Source organism: Macaca nemestrina, chromosome 3, assembly GCF_043159975.1.
Source record: "Macaca nemestrina isolate mMacNem1 chromosome 3, mMacNem.hap1, whole genome shotgun sequence".
Taxonomy (NCBI): Eukaryota; Metazoa; Chordata; class Mammalia; order Primates; family Cercopithecidae; genus Macaca; species Macaca nemestrina.
Genome location: NC_092127.1, coordinates 186,806,282 through 186,827,043, shown reverse-complemented (window position 1 = coordinate 186,827,043; position 20,762 = coordinate 186,806,282). Strand labels below are relative to the sequence as shown.

Here is a 20,762-nt window from a genome sequence, read left to right as displayed (position 1 = left end):
TTGGGTTCAGCTTTGAACCTGGAGTCGCAGGTACTAACTACACTGCTCATTCAGATGCCAGCATTGGGCTACTTTTTGTTTAAGTGACTCAGCAACCATTTGTTGAGTACATAATATGTGTCCAATACTGCGTCAACTGGTAGGAGAAAGAGCACGAAACACATTTCTCAGGAGAAACACGTTTTGGGCTTTGTGTAATGTCTAAGCATGACTTGCCTGCACCCCCTGCTAGGCGCTCCTGGGTTTCTTGTCTCAAAGCCATTTGCAGGATTCTGCATTCCTTAGTATAACTGAGTGGTGCAGAAACTGTCTCACTGTAAGCTCTAGAGAGCAGAATCTTTTCGGGGCCTATACAGTCATGTGTCACTTAATAAGGGGGATATGTTCTGAGAAATGTGTCATTAGGCGATTTTGTAGTTATGCAAATATCATGAAGTTTACATAGACAAACCTAGGTGGTATAGCCTACTACACACCTAGGCTATACAGTATAGCCTATTGCTCTTCGGCTGCAAATATGTATAGCATGTTACTCTACTGAACACTGGAGGCAATTGTAACACAATGGGAAGTATTTTTGTATCTGAACATATTTAAACACAGAAAAGGTACAGTAATAATACACTATTATAATCTTATGGAACCACTGTTATATATGCAGTCTGTTGTTGACCAAAATGTCACGTGGAGCATGGCATATTTCATTATATCCTGAGCACCTGTCACATAAACACAGAGAGAATAATAATCACAGTTTCAGTAAGTGCTATGAAGAAATAGTACAATATTCTTTGAGAGTGTGTGGCGGTGGAGGGGATCTTATTTAAAATAAGGGGTTGGCCAGGGAAAACCTCTCTGATAAAGTAATAATTTGAGATTTGCAAGAATGATAAGTAGCTGAAGAAGGGAGGAAAAAAGAACATTCTAGAGAGAGAAAGAAAGAGAGGAGAGAGAGAAAGAGAGAGAGCCAGAGAGACCCCAAGTAGTTGCAATCCATCTTCCTCATGTCAAATAGTGGTTTCCTTTAAGCTTCTGTAAAATGCCATTTCAGGAAATTACGTTTTCTGCTTTGCAAAAGGACTCATGTAAAAGAGCTCTTTTGTTGTCACTGGCGTTAAAAATAAACTCAGGATAAAATAACTTAGAATCATTTTGATTTGCATTCTTGATATTTTTTATAGGAAACAATGGAACTGCAAACTTAATTTTTCTGTTGCCATTTGAAAAATAGTTTTGTTTTTTTCTTGCTGGCTGATGCAAGCTCCATACTCTCAACCCCTGGGGATGCCGCAGGCTCCAGACCCCTTCCCTCCCTCCACTTTGATCAACCATATGCTGCAGCAGGTCCCTGTCTGCTCCTCTAGGTTGTGCAGGGTGGAGCTGCCGAGACAACACACAGCCTCCAGGCCCAGGACATGACAGCTCTGCCCAAAGCAGCTGGTGCTGATAGAGTCTTTGTGCCCACAGGGTCAAGGCCCCCTGTGCCAAACATACTAGGCAGTCTGCTTCCTGGCTGTGGAATCAGGGAATAGTTAACACACCTCTGAAGCTCAGAGCCCTGAACTTGGAGCAATAAATGACACAATTTTATTAAGTGTCTGGTGAAATACCTGGCACCGAATAGGTTTGCAGCACATGTTAATCAAAGCAGACTTAGTTCCTGTTGGCTTGACCTCTTCCTCTCTTAAATTCAGTCCTAAATGTGTCCAATGGTACCAGTGTGGTCAATTTGGCATCTGAGAGCTGAGAGGCCAGGAAGGTATGGCCCAAGGGTGGGGTGTGGGTGCAAGGGAAATACCTTCATTAAGCAAAAAAGGTAAGGGTAGTTTTTGAAGTAGGCATCAGTAAAGAACTAGAAGAGGGTAGGAAGAATTTATCTGAGGCCTCATTACCAACATTTACATATAAGCTTATGCAAAACTCTCTTTGGCAACTACCAGTAATAATGGGGTGGAAGGAATGGAGTCTGAAGGCTGCATTCCTTTTGCAGTTAAGTGGAGAGAAAGAGGAAACAAAATAACATGTTTATGCTGTTGGAACCCATTTGTCTTCACCAATTGGTGTGACCTTGGGAAACACTGGCTACGCTTAGATGTTATTATTATTTTTTTGCTGCTATAACAAATTGCCAAAATCATAGTGGCTTAAACAACACAGTTTTAAAAATCTTATATTTCTGAAGGCCAGAATTCCAGAATGAGTCTCACTGGGCTAAAACCCGGGTGGAAGCAGTGCTGTGTTTCCTTTTTGTGGCTCCAGGGGCCAATTCCTTTCCTTGCTTTCTCCAACTTCTAGAGGCTGCCCTTGTTCCTTGACTCATGGCCTCATCCTTTATCTTCAAATCCCGCTGTGTCGGGTTGAACCTTTCTCATGTGGTGTCACTCTCACCCCCTCTTCTGTTTTCCCTTCCACATTGAAGGACCCTTGCGATTGTACTGGACTTGCTCAGACAAGCCAGGATAATTTCTCGATCTTAAGGTCAGTTGATTAGCACCCTGAAATCCATCTGCCACCTTAATTCTCTTTATGTAACATAATACATTTATGGTCTCTTGGATTTAGGATATAAACATCTTTGGGGGCTGCTATTCTGCTTTCCACGGGCACTACGCACAAAATCAAATGTTCTATTTAAATCAGGTAAAGGGCACGGGAAAAGTGTAAGACACTGGACTCATATGAGAAGCCGACAGGCTCTGGTTTCAGCATCATTGCTTAAATGTGTGTGATCCTGGAAAGCCATTTTGACTCAATGGTCTTCTGTTTCTTTCCCTGTGGATCAGCAGCTCTGTCTGAAGACAGAACAAATGTGTGGAGAAGAGGAAGCAGAAACAAGGTGGGTCCGTGCTAGAGTCTTGCTCTGGGGTCATATACTTGCATTTTACAAAGAGATGCTAAACATTGCCCTCCAACAGGGAAAGTGGGAATAGTTGTAGTGGAAATTCCACCTGTCTCAGCAGCTCAGAGTCTCAGTCCACACGTGTCCTTGGGCAAGTCACCTCCTTTGTCCTTCTCAGTTTCACCCTCTGAAATCCTAAACCTCCCGTGTCCTTCCAAGGGCTGTGCTGCTATTACTATAAATTTAGTACTAAAGGGATTTATTGGGGGAAACTTTGAGATAGTACCAGGCTTTGTTTCTATGTTAAACTGACTCCACACAGAAGTACCCAGTCAAGAACCACATGCCTGGATTCCCTGGTGTACAGGTAGAGATGCCAAAATAAACACCACAGTTTCACTGGCCAAGGGAAAGACTTCATTTCAATCTCTCCCGAGGCAGTCTCTGAAGAGATCCATATCTGTTTGATATCAGCTGTGAGAACTTCAGGAGAAGAGGAAGTATGTATATGTCATCTGCATACATCTCCTATGGGTGTCCTGAGCTGCCCAACTATTTTTCTCATTGAATCCCTCCCTCACATCTTGGAATATTGGGAGTTCTGTGGTCTACACAAGAAGAGTTCTGTGGTCTCCTTTGTGCAGGTAAAGTGAAGCGTGGGCCACTCAACAGGGCACTGACCAGGCTAAGCCACCCTGCCTTGCCTTTCCCTGTGCAACCTCTATAAACCAAAAATAAAAGACCCCCAACCAACTGAAAGGACCACCTTCTTGGCCAAAAGGACCCCACAGAAACTTGGAAAACTAAATTTCTGGCCGTAAAGGGAAGGGAAGTTGAACACGCCTCAATAGATCCCCCTCCCTTTTGGTGTTTAGGCACGACTTTTTAGTACAGACAGGGTTTCACCATGTTGGCCAGGCTGTTCTTGAACTCCTGAGTACAGGCAATCCACCTGCCTAGGCCTCCCAAAGTGCTGGGATTACATGGGTGAGCCATTGTGCCTGGCCCCTACTTATCTTAACTCAAGCATTTCTTGATACTGACTTCAAGTCTTTAGACCAGTGGTGTCCAATCTTTTGGCTTTCCTGGGCCACACTGGAAGAAGAATTGTCTTGGGCCACACACAAAATATACTAACACTAACAATAACTGATGAGCTAAAAAAAGATCACAAAAAAACTCATAATGTTTTAAGAAAGTTTACGAATTTGTGTTGGGTTACATCCAGAGCTGTCCTTGGCTGCATGTGGCCCATGGGCCATGGGTTAGACAAGCTTGCTTTAGACAAAGCTTAACTCTTTCAATCAACTGCCAGTAAGAAAATCTTTGAGTCTATGAATTTCTTCATAAATTGTCCAAACTCAGGTATTCCTTTATAGTAATGCAAGATAGACTAATGTCAGTCACTTCAAGATATTCCACCTACCACTAGTGGGTATTCTCCCTTTTTAGGCTGAATCAATGTATACCTTCCATATATTAGTTTATGAATGTATCTATTATTCCTGTGACGCTAAAATGTATAAAACCAAACTGTAACCTGACCACCTTTGGAACACTTTCTCAAGACCTTTTGAGATGGTTCCCTGGGCCATGGTCACCCATATTGATTCAGAATAAACCTCTTTATTTTACAGTTCAGTTTTTCCATTAACAGTTCTCTGGGGCACCCCTTCTTGTGCCAGGGAATCATAGACTTTTCTTTAGGACACAAGTGAGGTTCATTCATTTCTTTATTCATTCAGAAGATAGGGGAGTAAACAAGACCCAGTGGCCACTCTTGCACATCTCACAACATAGAGGTAAAGAGGCAATGATGCCACAGTGCAGCATGGATCACAGAGGAGGAGAGTGCAGGGGATGTCTTAGACCCAAAATAGTCACCTGGAGAGGGCTAGAAGTTTCCTAGGGAGGAAATGATACTTGCAATGAGTGCTGAAAGCAAAGTAGACCTTCACTGGACTAAGATGGGATAGTGGGGTTCCAGACAAGGGAACAGTATGAGATTCCCTATGACGGGAGGAAGTGGCAGGAGGAAGTGGACGGCATTCAATTTTGAAGTCACAGAGACTGGGCTCAAATCCCATCTATGTGAATTCCTGCCCCTCCTTAACCTTTCAGAGCCCCAGTTTTTCACATCTGAAAGTAGGAGTATGATTTTTGCATCAAAAGACTTTCATGATTACTGTTTTGGATAATATAAAAAACTAACTATATTTATTATTTCTAGATACTATTCTGAGTGCTTTGTACATATTAACTTGTTTAATCTTCTCAGCCCTTTGTGGTGAACAAAATAGAATTTTTTTTTTTCTATTTTACAGACGAGGAACCTGAATGCAGGAAGATAAGTAACTTGTCCAAGGTGACATGTCCACCAGTGGCAGAGCTGGAGTTGAGATGCACCTCTTAACCAGTGTACATAGAGAGTATATACAACAGCATGTTAGCATGTCTAGAGCACCAACAGAAAATAAGCACGAGGTAGGGCATGCAGGGCATCATGGAGCTGCAGAGGAGAGCAGAGGCCAGAGGTGAAGGGCTCTACTTGTCTTTTATCCTCCAGACCATTGAGAGTTCAGGGAAGGCAGGACACATCATGGTCAGATTTTCATTTTAAGGTAACCACTCTGGTGGTAGGGGACAGGAAGGCCTGGAGTGGGTAAAACAGAACATTGTTTTTGCAAGACATTAGAGGACATTTCAAGTATGTTGAAAGGAATTGAAGAGCCTTCATTCATAGCAATTTGTAGCGTCACAGAAGGAGCACAGATTGTACAGGCAAAAAGATCAGGATTCAGTCTGTGACTGCCAAAATGCCGTAGAGACTACTTCTATGATTATGCTACACAACTTTCTTCTTTAGATTTTTCTAGAAAATGAAGAGATCTATAGAAAATCCTGGCCTAACAAATAAATTAGGATGGACCTACCAAACAGCATTAAAATACTCAACTTAAGCAAGGAGACTCACTTAATCATTTTAGTAAAAGCTTCATATTAATAAGATTCTATGATTTGCAGATAGTGGTATGATATCAGTCATGAATCACGGATCTTGAGTTTCAGACCTATTCTTATACTGACTCTATGTTCTTGTCTGTAAAATACAGCACTTGAAAGACTCAAAAAACTTTTTCAGTGGAAGGTACTTTACATAGACTATCTATACATCTCATATTTATTGAGCACCCACTATAATACCCAATAACTATCCTTTTCAAGTGGTCAAGGGCCAAATATGTCCAGGCACTGTACTCAGAGTGACTTTCTTGTTTAATCATTAGCACTGGCGTGTGAAGTTGGTGTGATCACTGTCCCCATTTTATGAATGAGGAGACAAGGTTTCATGGAAGTTAAGTCATTTTCCTAAGATCTCACAGCTAATTTCAAACTTGAGTCTTTCTGATTCTAAACTCTTACTTCTGGTTCTTTGGACGTGGAGAATTGATAGATTAATAGCCAAAAAAATGGCCATAATTCTCTATCCCTCTCTGGAGCCAGGTTCTTGTAATATGATACCCTAGATCTTCCATCTGGAGGTAAATTCCATTTCCCCTCTTTGAATGTAGATGCCTTGCAACTTGCTCTGGGCAACAGAATGTGGCAGAAAGGATGCTATGCTAATTTTAACACCAGACCTCCAGGACCGCACACTTAGCTCACTTAGAATGCTGTCAAGTAACCTACCAAATAAACACCACCAGGCTAGACTGCTGGAAGATGAGAGACACAAGGCCCAGTGGCTCTATCACCCTAGCTGACAACTGCAGACATGTAAGGCTATGCAAGATCACCCCATCAGGGGCCAACACCCCTGCTGACATCACTGATGCAGGAGGGATCCCAGCTCAAACCAGCAGAGCTTGGACCAGACCATAAGAACTCCCCAAGCAACCCTCAGTTACAAGCTCAACAATTGCTTACTGTTTCAAATCTTTGATATGGTGTTTGTTAGACAGCATTATTGATAACTGATATGATAATCATTTGATTGCAATATTCAGATGGAAACATTTCTGTAAGGGAAAGGGGGTTTGTTAATAAGTACAACAAGGTAAGAGGCAAAAGGAAGCTACCCAGGTTGCCCTCTCTGTGGGGATCCTAACTCAAGCAAGTGCAGAGATCTGGGCTCTGGTCAGAAACACAGCCTTTGTGTTTCTGGGCAGAGGAGTGAGGCATTAAGACTGGTTGGTTTTCCGTGCTTCTCAGTCTGGAACTGATGAGTGACCAAGAAAGCAGGAGTCAGACCAACCAGAGCTGGGGTCCATCAATCACAATTAAATTATAAAAGGGAAAAAAGTGGGCTAAGTAAACAGAAGTAAAGAAACCAAAGGACACCAGTCTTTCTGAGTTTTTGTTTTCCAGAATGCATTCCTTATCACAGTCCTGTCTAATAATAAGAACCAGTATTCTTCAAGAACTGATTATGTGCCAGACACTGTGTGGCTAATCTAAAAGCATTAATTCATTTCATTCTCATGATTTCTTGAGGCAGGCACAGTTCTTGCCCCCATCTGACAGCTGAAGAGACTGTTGCTTTGAGAGCAAAGGAACTTGATTGGAAATGGAGCTGTGATGTGCTCATCTCCAAAGTCAGAGGCCTTGTTTCTCCCCTGAGCTAGCCTCCCAGAGGTAATTCTTATTAGATTAGGGTAATTAGTACTACAGACATTACCCGTTCATGCCTCGGTTATGTCTGTCTCCCTTGACATTGTCCCCTCCTCACACTCAGGTTCTGTCTGCATTTTTTTGTACAGTCCTCTTCACATATCGCTCCTCTATAAAAGACAAATGGACAATTTGATGAGAGAACATTGTGGAATTGATAGGTAGAAGAGCCTATTTGCTTTGACTTTGATACCCAATGCTGTAAGAATGTTTCCTTTTGGGTTTGAGGTCTTTGACCCTGAGAATAAGATGGGTGCTATTTATACTTCAAGAGTCTGTCTTGACTTCAGATTGGTTTCATACTTAAGGTGTGCTGGTTCCAGCTTCTCAGCAAATAAAAATCTGTAGGTCAATATGACAGATGCAGAATTTGTAAGCAGCATACTCCTCTCTCTCTAAAGGTATGGGCTGCAGGCCAAATCTATGTCTGGAACACTAAAGCATCACTGATCTCAATTGACTCATTGCACTGAGTCATGGGAATTAGGAACAGGGAGACCTCTGAGGTCCTTTCTTCATGCAGTACAGGACCTGGTGTCCAATACAAGCATAAGAAACATCAATTTCTCTTTGCAAAGACAAGTGCTTTCTAACTTGGGTCTACAATCTCACAGAAGATCTTCTGGTCTAATACTGCAGAGTCACAGAACATTCTCTTCCAAAGAATAGCTGCCAAATAATTTTGAAATATAAAAAGTATATATTAATCCATAAAACAAAATGTCTCAGAGAACAGTGAAATAGAGAGTCTTAGAAACACATCCTGTTTATGTTTTCTTCACGGAGTCTTTTTGTTTAGAAACACTGGTTTAGTTCCACTTAAAACTGGAAAGATATTTTTAGTCTCCCTCAATTTAGAAAAAAATTTAAATATTGAAGCCTGTGTTTTTCCTAGACATTAGTGGTGGAGGAGTGTCCAAGTCAGGGCAGCTGACTTTGTTTCAGTTCTCCCAATGAGAACCTGGGTGACTTGACTTTACCAATAAACTTTCTGAGTCTCAGATCATCCTCTTTACTAAAGAACGAAATTGAAAGTGATTATTTCTTATCTTGTCCAATGCCAACCTTCTACTGAAGTATTTACAAGAAGCATTCCTGACTACTCCTGTGATCTGCACCATGAAAAGAAGGTTTGAAGTTGGGAGAAATTTCAGAAATACTCTTGGGGATTCCAGAGGTTCATTAGCATATTCAACAGAACCTGAAGACGGAAATACTGGCCGAAGCACTGGGAGACAATGGATATCACCTTTCAAAGTAAGTGCGGTATCTGCTACATCACATGCAGAAAGTTCAAAGCAGGTGATCAAAAGTGAGTTAGATGTCTCACCCACGTCCAAGGTATCAAAAGGAGCATCAGAGGGGAGTATAAGGAGAATTTTTTTGAATATATATTTTTGGAAAATATATGGCTGTGTTGTGAGGCCTTTACTCCTCACAAAGAGAAAGGTGAGGAGGTGCCAGCCTCTCACCTCAAGCCTGGTGATTTGCAAGGGTTGGGGTGGTGGTCTTTAGCAGAACCACTTAGAGAATTTTGCTTAAGTCCCCTGCACTGGAATATATGGATCAGAGGTGGGGTGGTGGTGGTGGTGGTGGTGAAGTTGCCTTTGCAAAGATTATAGCAATAACAATGAGAAAGATCTAACATAACTGACTTCATCTTGCTTCCAACCTCATTAGCTAACCACTCTGGCTCATTCCTGCAAATAGGCCAAACTAACAATGGGAGGAATTTAACTTATAGTTTAACTTAAAAAAAAAGAGACAATAACAGCCCCTTCCTGAAACAAAACACCTCCATGCTTGGGGACTAAAATAGCCTGTATAACATTAATGAAAAGCCACAAGGCTGAAATTATAGTCAATGGCGGAATACTGTTAAGCCATAAGCAGAAGTTAAGTGGCAACCAGTCACTGTTTCTTAGCTTGATTTTCTATAATTGCTCACTTTACATCTCACAGAATCATGTAGCCAGGGACAGGGTGAGGGACAAAATTTATAACTACCCCAAATTGCTTCTATAGATAACATCACTATGGTGAAACTCAGGACTGGTCTTTAAGATATTTTTCAGAGTTTGCATTCTTGTGGACCAACTGATGCCCACCAGACATGTGGCCCATACCAAGGAAAGAAGTGACTAAACTGGTCCTATGACCCCCACCAGAAACTGACTTAGCTCATGAAGTTACTTTCAACACCTCAATTATTTCATTCCCAAAAAATCAGTAGCCCCCATTCCCTAGCCCATCGCCCACCAAATTATGCTTAAAAAACAGTCTCTGAGGTCCCTGGGAGGCAGATTTTAGAGACACCTTCCATCCACTTTGCTTGTCTTCTCTGTGATTATTAAATTTTTTCTCTACTGCAAGAGCTGCTGATGTCAGCGCATTGGCTTTTTATCTGGGCAGCAGGAAAGAAGAACCCATCGGACTGTAAAAGTGGTGGTCACAGAGATCTGGAATCTGAATCGCCCCTGACACAGCTAAAGAATAAGAGAGAAGCTGATGAGTTGTATGTGGATAAACTGGATTGGATGGGGAGATGGTGTCATTGAGTGTCCCAAACTCCAAGAATTATTCTGGGAAAAGGATGTGTGAATGAGACGTGGATAAAATGAGTGCCATGAACAACAGGGAACTGGGGTGGATTAATCTGAGCTGCTGTCCAAGATGGCACCAGGAAGAAGGGGGAATGACTTCAGCCAAAAGGAAGTGGAGGAGATGGAGGAAGGTGCAGAGGAAGATGAGGTCATGGCCCACATCACATAGCTGTGGAAAGAGACCTGGGGGTAGTGAGGGGGTTTCTAAAATTTATCTTTAATATGGTTTGAAAATTTGTTCCCCCAAAATCTCATGTTAAAATTCGATCTCCAGTGCTGGAAGTGGGGTCTAGTGGAAGGTATTTGGGTCCTGGAAATGGACCCCTCATGGATGGGTTGGTGCCTTCCCTGCAATAATGAGCTCTTACACTGTTAGTTCCCGTGAAAGCTTGTTGTTAAAAAGAGCATGGCATCCCTCCCCTTCTTCTCTTGCTCCTTCTCTCATCATGTGACAACCGAGCAGATGCCAGCACCATGCTTCTTAAATAGCCTGAAGGATCATGTGCCAAATAAACCTCTTTTCTTTATAAATTGTTGGATCTCAGGTATTTCTTTATAGTAATGCAAGATGGACTAATGCAATCCTTTTCCAGACATTTCATGGGCATTTTGTAGCTGCCAAACCCAGGCAGCAGCTCACTACATTATTGGCCCAACAAGAATCTTCCTGTCATTCCCTCCTTTCCTGCTTTCTTTCCATGGCACAAACCTAGAAGGCAGATATTGTTGGGGAGAAGTAGTGGAAGAAAGTAACAGGGAGGAGAAAGAGCCACAGCCAACCAGAGCCCCCTTCCCAGGCTGTGGCTTCCACAAACCATAGAACCTTCCAGGAGGAGAGGGGCTGAGACTCAAAATCAAGTTTGTTATTTTGCTATTTAAATAATAACACATATTTTACACAAGAAAGCAAGATTATACTTGTGACTTAAACTGAGTAGAATATTTTGTGTTACTTAAGAGAGGTTAGGGCAGGGAAAGAACTACCCTCCATGAAAGACTTTAACAGTGGGAAATAAAAGAAGCAAGTTGTTAACTGCAAAGTCCTCCAGTAAAGAATCTTATTAACTTTGACCTGAGTTTTCCAAACCTATTTCCCTACAAAGTTCTCTTTGTCACAGAAGAACAATAATATGCCATGGAAAGGAGAATCATTTGGAACATACTTAGGTATATAGTGTTCAAATGGCTAAATATTTTCTTTTAGATTAATATACAGAGAGTTAGTGTTTTCATTCAAACAAATCATAGATCAAAAATCAAGACAGAAACTGGTATATATATATTCTGTGGTCCTTAGATCTCTTTTAATCTCAAATATCTTAGATAGTACATTCATTGTGGGGTGTGTGTGTGTGTGTGTGTGTGTGTGTAGCTTATCCTCATATTTATTCCATGACTTTAAGTTAAATATTGCAAATCTCAATGAAAAAGTCACTGTAGTTAACAAAGTCCTGATTTCATTTGTTAGTCTTTTGTCAAGCCATTAAATTACGCATTCTGACTTCAGTGTAGCTGAAGAATATTGAAAAATGCTGGTAAGAGGTAAGAATTTTTCTTTTTTATATTCAGCACTTTGCTTTTAATGTATTTATGTACCTTAAGTTTTTTTCCCCCTACCTTAAATCAACATCCTTCTTTGGTTTCAGTATCAGTAATAAAATGGTCATGTAATTTTTATGAGTATATTTTATTTTTTAAGGGGAACAAAAACAATAAATTTCCTCAAATACTTTCAATTAAAAATCAAATTCATATTACTATCCTTTATATGTTGTCAAAGGTGGGTCTTTTAGGTCCACGCTCTTTAAAATGCGGTCTGTAGACCAGCAGCATTGAAACATTGGGGATCTTGTTAGAAATACAGAACCACAAGCCCCTCTCTAGACCTATTGACTTGGGAGTCAACTGCCCACAGTGTTTGAGAAACACCTTATTAGACAGCTCCATGACATTGACCATGGGGTTTATTGTCCTTGTGTTTAATTACACCTTGCAGCTTCCATCCCACCCCATCATAATGGAATGGATAAGGGGAGAATTGAGCTGAATCCAGACCTGGGCAATTCACTTAAACTTCCAGCCCCAGTTCTCTTATTTTCAAAATATGGATAATAATCTTTGCCACGATGTTGCAAAATGAGACTTACTTAAAATAATAGTATCTGTAAGGGATCCAGTGTACTCTTGTGACTCACGCTAACATTCCACAAATTTTATTTCCAACAGGAAAATTCCTTCTTCCTTCTTTCATTTCTTCTTCTTTATATTTTGTTGTTGTTTTTGTTGTTTGTTCTTTAACATCTACTTGTTTAGCAACTTCAGTTACATAGATTATAACTAAGAATATTGAATTAAGTTTACATTACTTAAGTATCACCATAATTATTTTCAAAATCACCTGTGTCAACATCCCTATTGGTTACTTGGTAGGAGAAGCCCTGTGTCCTCAGCCCACTACTTCATCAGGCATGGTTATCTCATTTCCAATTCCCCAGAACATTACAGGCAGGAATTAGGGATGTGGGCCCTGCAGATGCAGGAAAATGCATTAAGAGCTCGTAGCTGCTTGGCAGAGAGAAAGCAAACTGCCCCAGCTGCTTAGAATTAGGATCTGAGTCATTAAGAAGAGGTGAATTCTTTTCCTGAGCTTCTGCTGTTTGAGAAGGTAGGAAAGTTTTTAAATAATATATAACCAAGGTTGAACATGTAAGATTATTTTTAAAATTGGGATTTCTGAGTGAATGCCACAGAATTGAGGTTTCAGCAATATTCAATCAACAATAAATGGTTTCTGAATTAATTCTCAAGAAGCTGCTTCTTTAGAACATTAACTCTCTCCTAAACCAGGAAAATTTATATGACTTCTTTTTTCTTTTTCCTTGTTTTTTCACCTTTTTTTGGCTTTGAGGTTGAGGATTCTGATAGGATCAAGTAAATAGGAAAATAAATAAATAAATAAATAAGTCTCAGCTAAGGTTGGCATGGAAGCAATTTAATATTTCTAAAAGAGAACCATGAAGAACAATTGTGACCTCTGTTGAGGAGAAGACAGAGTAGATGAACTTTCACCTAGTTTTTTCCACTAAATACAACTAAAAGCCCTGGGCATACTTTAAAAAATTTGAGAAAACTTAAATGTGGAGAGAAGGTGACAGACTGGCTAGGGACCTCTAAACTCAAAGAACAGCAAGGTGGTGAGTTCCCTGAGTTTTCCTTCTGTTTCATATGTCCCAAACTTCACGTTGAAGAATTAACAATTGACAAATGCTGATACACACAGATGAAAAAAGCCTTAACAAAAACTTTCCCTCTCTACCAAAAGGAACAGGAAAGAAGCAGCCTAGCAAGACAGAAAACTTTGTTTGTTTGTTTGTTTGTTTTTTGGAAACAGAGTTTCACTCTTGTTGCCCAGGCTGGAGTGTAATGGTGTGATCTTGGCTTACTGCAACCTCTGCCTCCTGGGTTCAGGTGATTCTCCTGCCCCAACCTCCCAAGTAGCTGGGATTACAGGCGCACACCACCGTGCTCAGCTAATTTTTGTATTTTTAGTAGAGACAGGGTTTCACCAGGTTGGCCAGGCTGGTCTCAAACTCCTGATCTCAGGGAATCCGCCTGTCTCAGCCTCCCAAAGTGCTGGGATTACCAACAGAAAACTTTTAGACAATAACTGTCCTACCGTAGCCAAACGCCACAGAAAAAAAAAATTATAGTCCACCCGCACTGGCTAAGGATGAGTGGAAAGCCTGGACTGTCATTTTGCTTGTTTGAAATGAGGGGCCCCAAATGCCCAGCTGGGGTAGTGTGGGAGGAAGCTGAGCAGGAAGCTAGAGCTTCCCCCTTGCCAGGCAATAATAAGCCCCCTCCCCACGGCAGTGTCTGTAAAGACCGTGTGGGATATCTAGACTTTCGGCCTCATTGAGCAGTGACAAGTGTTTCTCTCCCTCCTAATTGGGGTAGTATCAGAGGGGGTGTAGTGAAAAGCTGTGGCCGGGCGCAGTGGCTCACGCCTGTAACCCCAGCACTTTGGGAGGCCCAGGCAGGCAGATCACTTGAGGCCAAGAGTTTGAGACCAGCCCTGGGCAACTTAGAGAAACCCCGTCTCTACTAAAAATACAAAAATAAGCTGGGTGTGGTGACACACGCTTGTAATCCCAGCTCCTCGGGAGGCTGGGGCAGGAGAATTGTCTGAACCCGGGAGGCAGAGGTTGCAGTGAGCCGAGATCATGCCATTGCACTCCAGCCTGGGCAACAGGGCGAGACTCCATCTCAAAAACAAAAAACAAAAACCAAACAAACAAACATTAAAAAAAAAAAAAACAGAAAAACAAACAGAAAAGCCGTATGAGGCACTCCCATCCATCCCGTGAAGGGAGGTATCAATGGAGCCAGGTGAGAAATCCAGACTTCTACACCCACACTATCCCTGGGAGTCTCTTTCTTTCCCTTGTCAGAACGGTATCAGAGGAAGCTAGCTAAAACGTGAAGTTTAAATAAAATCCAGGGTCTCATAATATAATACCTGGAATATGCAGTTTTCAATAAAAAAGTCATTTTACCAAGAACCATAAAGTTTCAGTTGGTGAGAAAAAAACAATCAATAGATGCCAACAGAGATGTAAGACTTATCTGATGAAGATTTCAAAGAGTCATCACAAAAATGCTTCAATGAGCAATTACAAACATGCTTGAAACAAACGAAAAAATAAGAGTCTTAGCAAAAACTGCAAAGCCTTATAGAAAATAGAATAAATAGAGAAGAACAAATAGAAATTTTAGAAGTGAAAATACAGTAACCAAAATTAAAATAAAACAAATAAAAATCTACACAAAACCTCAATGGATGGGCTCAACAGCAGAACAAAAGAGTCAGAGTAAAGAATCAATGAACTGGAAGTAGAACAATTAAAAAGTGTTGGATCTAATGTTCATGCCATTGGAACCTAAGAAAGAGAGGAGAAAGAGGGCAGGGTTGAAAGAAATACTCAGAGAAATAAATACTGACAACTCTCCCATTTTGTAAATACATAAATCCACATATTCAAGAAGCTGAATGAACCACAAACACAAAAAAATCCAAATAGTCAAATTTCTGAAAACTAAAGACAAAGAAAAAATCCTGAAAGCAGCAAGAGAGAAATAATATCATATAAAGAAAAAATACTTTGATTGGCAGTGAATTTCTCATTGGAAACCATAGAGACCAGAAAAAAAGTGGCACAATATTTTTTAAGTCCTGAAGAAAATAAGATGACTGTAAAGCCAGTATTTTCTATCTAGTAAAATATCTTTCAGGAATGAAGGAAAAATTAAAATATTCTCAGATAAAGAAAAACAAAAAACTAGGAGAATTCGTCACTAGCAGAAGCAGACCTATTTTAACAAATGGCTAAAGGAAGTTCTCTAAACAAAACAAAAAAAAGTTAAGAAATTTTGGAACAACAGAAAGAAAGAAATAACACAGTAAGCTAAAATATGGATAAACAAAATAGATTTTTCTTCTTGAGTCTTCAAAATTATGTTTAATGGGTAAAGCAAAAATTACAACCCATCTAATATGTTCTAAATGTATATAAAGGAAATATTCATTATAATTGTATTATAAATGGAGGGTGGAAGGAGAGATGGGAAGGGAGGTAATTTTTCCATATTTTATTTGAACTGGTAAAATGACAACACCAGACTGTGTTGACAATAGTAAATTTTGAATATATAATGCTTATACCTAGAGCAAGCACTAAAAATAATAAATCAACCTCTTCAAAAAGACACAGTCAAAAACTCCATAGATAAATCAAAATATAACTCTAAAAGGGTTTTTAAATAACTCACAGGAAGGCAGGAAAAATAAAACAGAAGTGAAAACAGAAAGAGTAAACAGAAAACAGAAAATAAAATAGCAGTCTCAAGCCCTAATGTATCAATAGTCATACTAAGTGTAAATGGTCTAAATATACTAATTAAAAGACAGATATCAACAGAGTGGATTAAAAAATATAGGCCAACTATATGCTTACTAAAAGAAACTCATGTCAAATACAATAATACAGGCAGTTTGAGAATAAAAGGATGGAAAATGTGTTAATCCTTTGATTTTAATTAACTTGCAAAGATTAATCAAAAGAAAGAGTGACTGTATTAATATCAGATCAAGTAGACATCAGAGAAAAGAAAATTACCAGAGATAGACAGGAACACTTTATGATAAAAGGTCCAGCCCACTAAGAAGACATAACTATCCTAAATGTGTGTGCAAACACACACAAAGAAACAGAATTACAAAATATATGCACTGAAAATGGATAGAACTAAAAGAAGAAATAGATGAATTCACAATTGTAGATGGAGACTTCAATACTCTTCTCTCCATAATTGATAGAAAAACCCAACAGAAAATTATGGAGGATATAGAAGAACTCAATAAAACCATCAACCATAGAATCAAATCAACCTTTGTAGAATCCTCCATCTGATAATGGCAGAATAAAATTCTTTTCAAGTGCCCATAGAACATATATCAAGACAGACCACATCCTGGGACATGAAGCAAACCTCAGCAAACTTAAAGTATTTAAAATCATACAGAGCCAATGTGAAATCAAACTGGAAATCATTAACAAAGACACCAGAAAAATTCCCAGATACTTTCAAACTACGCTACACTTCTAAATAACCCATGGGTCAAAGAGGATGTCTTCATGGAAATTGAAAAAAAAATACATTGAATTGAATGAAAATGAGAATGTAACATAAAAATTTTGTAGGAGATGACTAAAAGAATGCTGAGAGGTAAATTTAGAGCACTAACTGCAAATGTTAAAAAATAAAGTCTGAAATCAATAATCTGAGATCCTACTTCAAGAGCCTGGAAAGAAATAGCAAAATAAATCCAAAGGAAATCGAGAGAAGAAAACAATACAGAATAGAAGCAAATAAAAACATAAAATATATTACAGAAAAAATAATCAATGAAACAAAGTTGTTTGCTTAAAAAGATCAATAAAACTTACAAGTTTCTCTGAAAAGGCCGATAAAAAACGAACGCAAATGACCATGACCAGGAATGAAAGACTATTAGGAACATCACTACAAACTATTTAAAGACCTCTCAAAACCCGATGAAAAAAATTAAATGAGAAAATAGGTTAGAGATACCAACAAACATTTCAGAAGAGGATAGGCAGATGACAAATGAGTGCATGAAACGTTCAACATCATTAGCCATTAAAACAATGAAAATTTAAAAACTGCAGTGATTTATCACTACATACCTATTAGAATGGCTTTAAAAACCTCTGCAAAACTTGTACAATTTACTTTCTACTGTACTATGAAAATGTAATTAGGTACAGAAAAACCACAAGAGAGATGAAAATAAAGAACTGAACAAAAATAAATACAAAAAAAAAATAGTGACTACCAATTGCTGATAAACATATGTTGAAACTGGATCACACATACATTGCTGATGAGAATGTAAAATTGTACGGGGACTCTGAAAAACAGCTTGACAGTTTCTTAAAAAAAATAACAACTAACAATTGCACTCCTGGGCATTTATCCCAGGGAAATGAAAGCTATGTTCACACAAAAATTGGTACACAAATTAATTATAATATTAAAAACTGGAAACAACACAAGTGTCCTTCAGTGGGTGAATGATTAAATAAACTATGGTACATTTGTATCATCATATACTACTCAGTAATACAAAGGAATGAATTGTTAATACATACACAACTTGGGGAACTTCCCAGAGAATTATGTTGAGTGAAAAAAGTCATCAAGAAAGATTACTTATAGGCCGGGCGCGGTGACTCAAGCCTGTAATCCAAGCACTTTGGGAGGCCGAGACGGGCGGATCACGAGGTCAAGAGATCGAGACCATCCGGGCTAACACGGTGAAACCCTGTCTCTACTAAAAAAATACAAAAAATTAGCCGGGCGAGGTGGCAGGCACCTGTAGTCCCAGCTACTTGGGAGGCTGAGGCAGGAGAATGGCGTGAACTCGGGAGGCGGAGCCTGCAGTGAGCTGAGATCCGGCCACTGCGCTCCAGCCTGGACGACAGAGCCAGACTCCGTCTCAAAAAAAAAAAAAAAAAAAAAAAAAAAAGAAAGAAAGATTACTTATATATGATTCCATTTAATATAGTATTCTGGAAATGAGAAAATTATAGGAATGGAGAACAGACAGGTGGTTGCCAGGGACTGAGGAGGGAGGTGGGGGCTCGAGAGAACTGGGTGTGGTTATAGAAGGGCTGCATCTTGGTGATGATGGAAAAGTTCTGTATCTTGACTATGTCAACTCCATGCCCTGACTGTGATATTGTATAACAGTTTTTGAAAAGATTGCCACCAGTGGAAAATGGGTAAAGGGCACACATAGCTCTTTGCTTTATTTCTTACAACTGCATGAGACTCTACAATCATCTGAAATTTTAAAAGTTTATTTAAAAATTAAAAAGGAACACATTGACATATTTCTCTCCCCAAGAATATGGGCTACTTCTGAGTCATGTTGTGGTGGAGAGAAGTGTAGAGAGCATATGGTATGTGTGGGTAAAATCTGCACTCCTTATAGGGAAAGATAGATGGGGTAGAATATTGATATATTTTCTTCTTTTATTCATTTGCTGATGAAGTCAATTTGTCCACACATTTATATTCTCATACATTCATTCATTTATAAACTTATTAATTCACTTGTACACTTTATCTTCCATTTAAACAGTAGTTATCGAGTTGTATGTTAGGCGTTGTACTAAGCACCAGGAGGGAGAGAAAAGGAGCACGGCATGACCTCTGATTTAGAGAGTTCACATTTATTTATACATTCTGTCAAGCAAGTACCAATCCAACCAAACAACCAAGGTTGACAGGTGCATATTGTATTGCCAAAGCCTGACATACTCCTTGGCATAAAAATATGAATAAACAGCCAGGCGGTGGCTCATGCCTGTAATCTCAGCACTGTGGGAGGACAAGGCTGGCGGATCACTTGAGGTCAGAAGTTTGAGACCAGCCTGGGAAGCATAGTGAGACCCCCATCCCTACAAAAAATACAAAAATTAGCAGGGCAAGGTGGCATATGACTGTAATCCCGGCTACTCGGGAGGCTGAAGCGGGAGGATCGTTTGAGTCCCGGAGGTGAAGGTTGCAGTGAGCCCTGATCATGCCTCTGCATTCCAGATTGGGTGACAGAGACCCTGTCTCAAAAATAAATAAACAAATAATAAACATGACAAGGTAAACATGGAAGAGGAAAGGAGGGAGGGTAATTCACCAATCTGGTGAAGAAGGACGTACTGAGTCACAGATTCAATGGGATTGAATTTTGATGACCCCCAGTATAAAATCTAAGCTCCTAAGCTCCTAAATAGGAAACACAAGGCTCTCACCAACATGGCTCCAATATCCCCTTCCAGCCCCACCTCCTGCTAGCTCAGCTGGGCTCTATGTGTGTGTTCCTGCTGTTTCCTCCACAGGAATGTCCTTTCCCCACCTGTCAACCAAGTGACCCACTATTACGCAACTTTCGATAACTTTCTGTTTCTCCATAGAGGAGGGGTGAATGACATGCTCGTCTCTGCTTTCATAATGTTACCAGTTGAGGCTACCAGGTTCTTTGCGTTTTGAACAAAGAATTGGACAAAACACACAAACAAAACAAGTAAAGAAGGAAGCAACAAAAGTAGATTCATTGAAATCTGCTATTGTACACTCCACAGGGTGGGAGTGGGCCCAAGCGAACAGTTCAAGAGCACCGTCACAAGATTTTCTGGGGTTTCAATACCCTCTAGACGGCAGGGCGCGGTGGCTCATGCCTGTTATTCCAGCACTTTGGGAGGCTGAGGCGGGTGGACCACCTGAGGTCAGGAGTTCGAGACCAGCCTGGCCAACATGGTGAAACACCATCTCTACTAAAAATACAAAAATTAGGCGGGTGTGGTGGTGCACACCTGTAATCCCAGCTACCTGGGAGGCTGAGGCAATAATTGCTTGAACCCGGGAGGTGGAGGCTGCAGTTAGCTGAGATCACACCACAGCACTCCAGCCTGGGAGACAGAGCGAGGCTCTGTATTAAAAACAAAACCAAAACAAAACAAAACCAAAAACCCCAATAAACATTTCTCATTGGTTACTTGGTGTATGCCCTATGTAAATGAAGAAGATGTAGTGAGGTTACCAAGTTATTTACTTTGTGTACACGCTGCATGCAAATGAAGAGGTTTCCTGTCATAGCTGCAGTGAAGTTACGAAGTTATTTACTTGGGCAAGTAGAAAGTACTTAGAAAGTTGGTGGAGGGGGATTCCCTTTGTTTCAGTTCCAGGAAGTGCTTAGGATCCCTCCTTCCTGACCCTATTCTCTTGCCTCAATAACACTTATGTGTACTTTTGATTCAGGTTCTAATCATGCCAGTGGAGTATATTAAGAAGTTCAGGGATCAAATGGATAAAGACTAAATTCTACTTTTCCCACTTAATAATTGTTTTAACTCAGGGAAGCTTGTGGGTCTCCCTGAATCTCTCTCTCCTTAAGACTTTATGGATATGAATAGGCTCCTTTCTCAGAACTGATGTGTGGATTAAGAGAAATAACACTAAGAAAGTGTTTGGGAAACTGCGTGGAATGTAGATAGCCCTGAGGAAAT

The 20,762-nt window shown here is 40.0% G+C and overlaps 1 protein-coding gene across 3 annotated transcripts in view; it reads right to left on the bottom strand.

Annotated features, from left to right (window-relative positions):
• The window catches only part of LOC105487952 (cytokine dependent hematopoietic cell linker), a 246,312-nt gene that overhangs the window by 213,700 nt on the left and 11,850 nt on the right, over window positions 1-20,762 (bottom strand). The gene's annotated exons all lie outside the window — the stretch shown is intronic.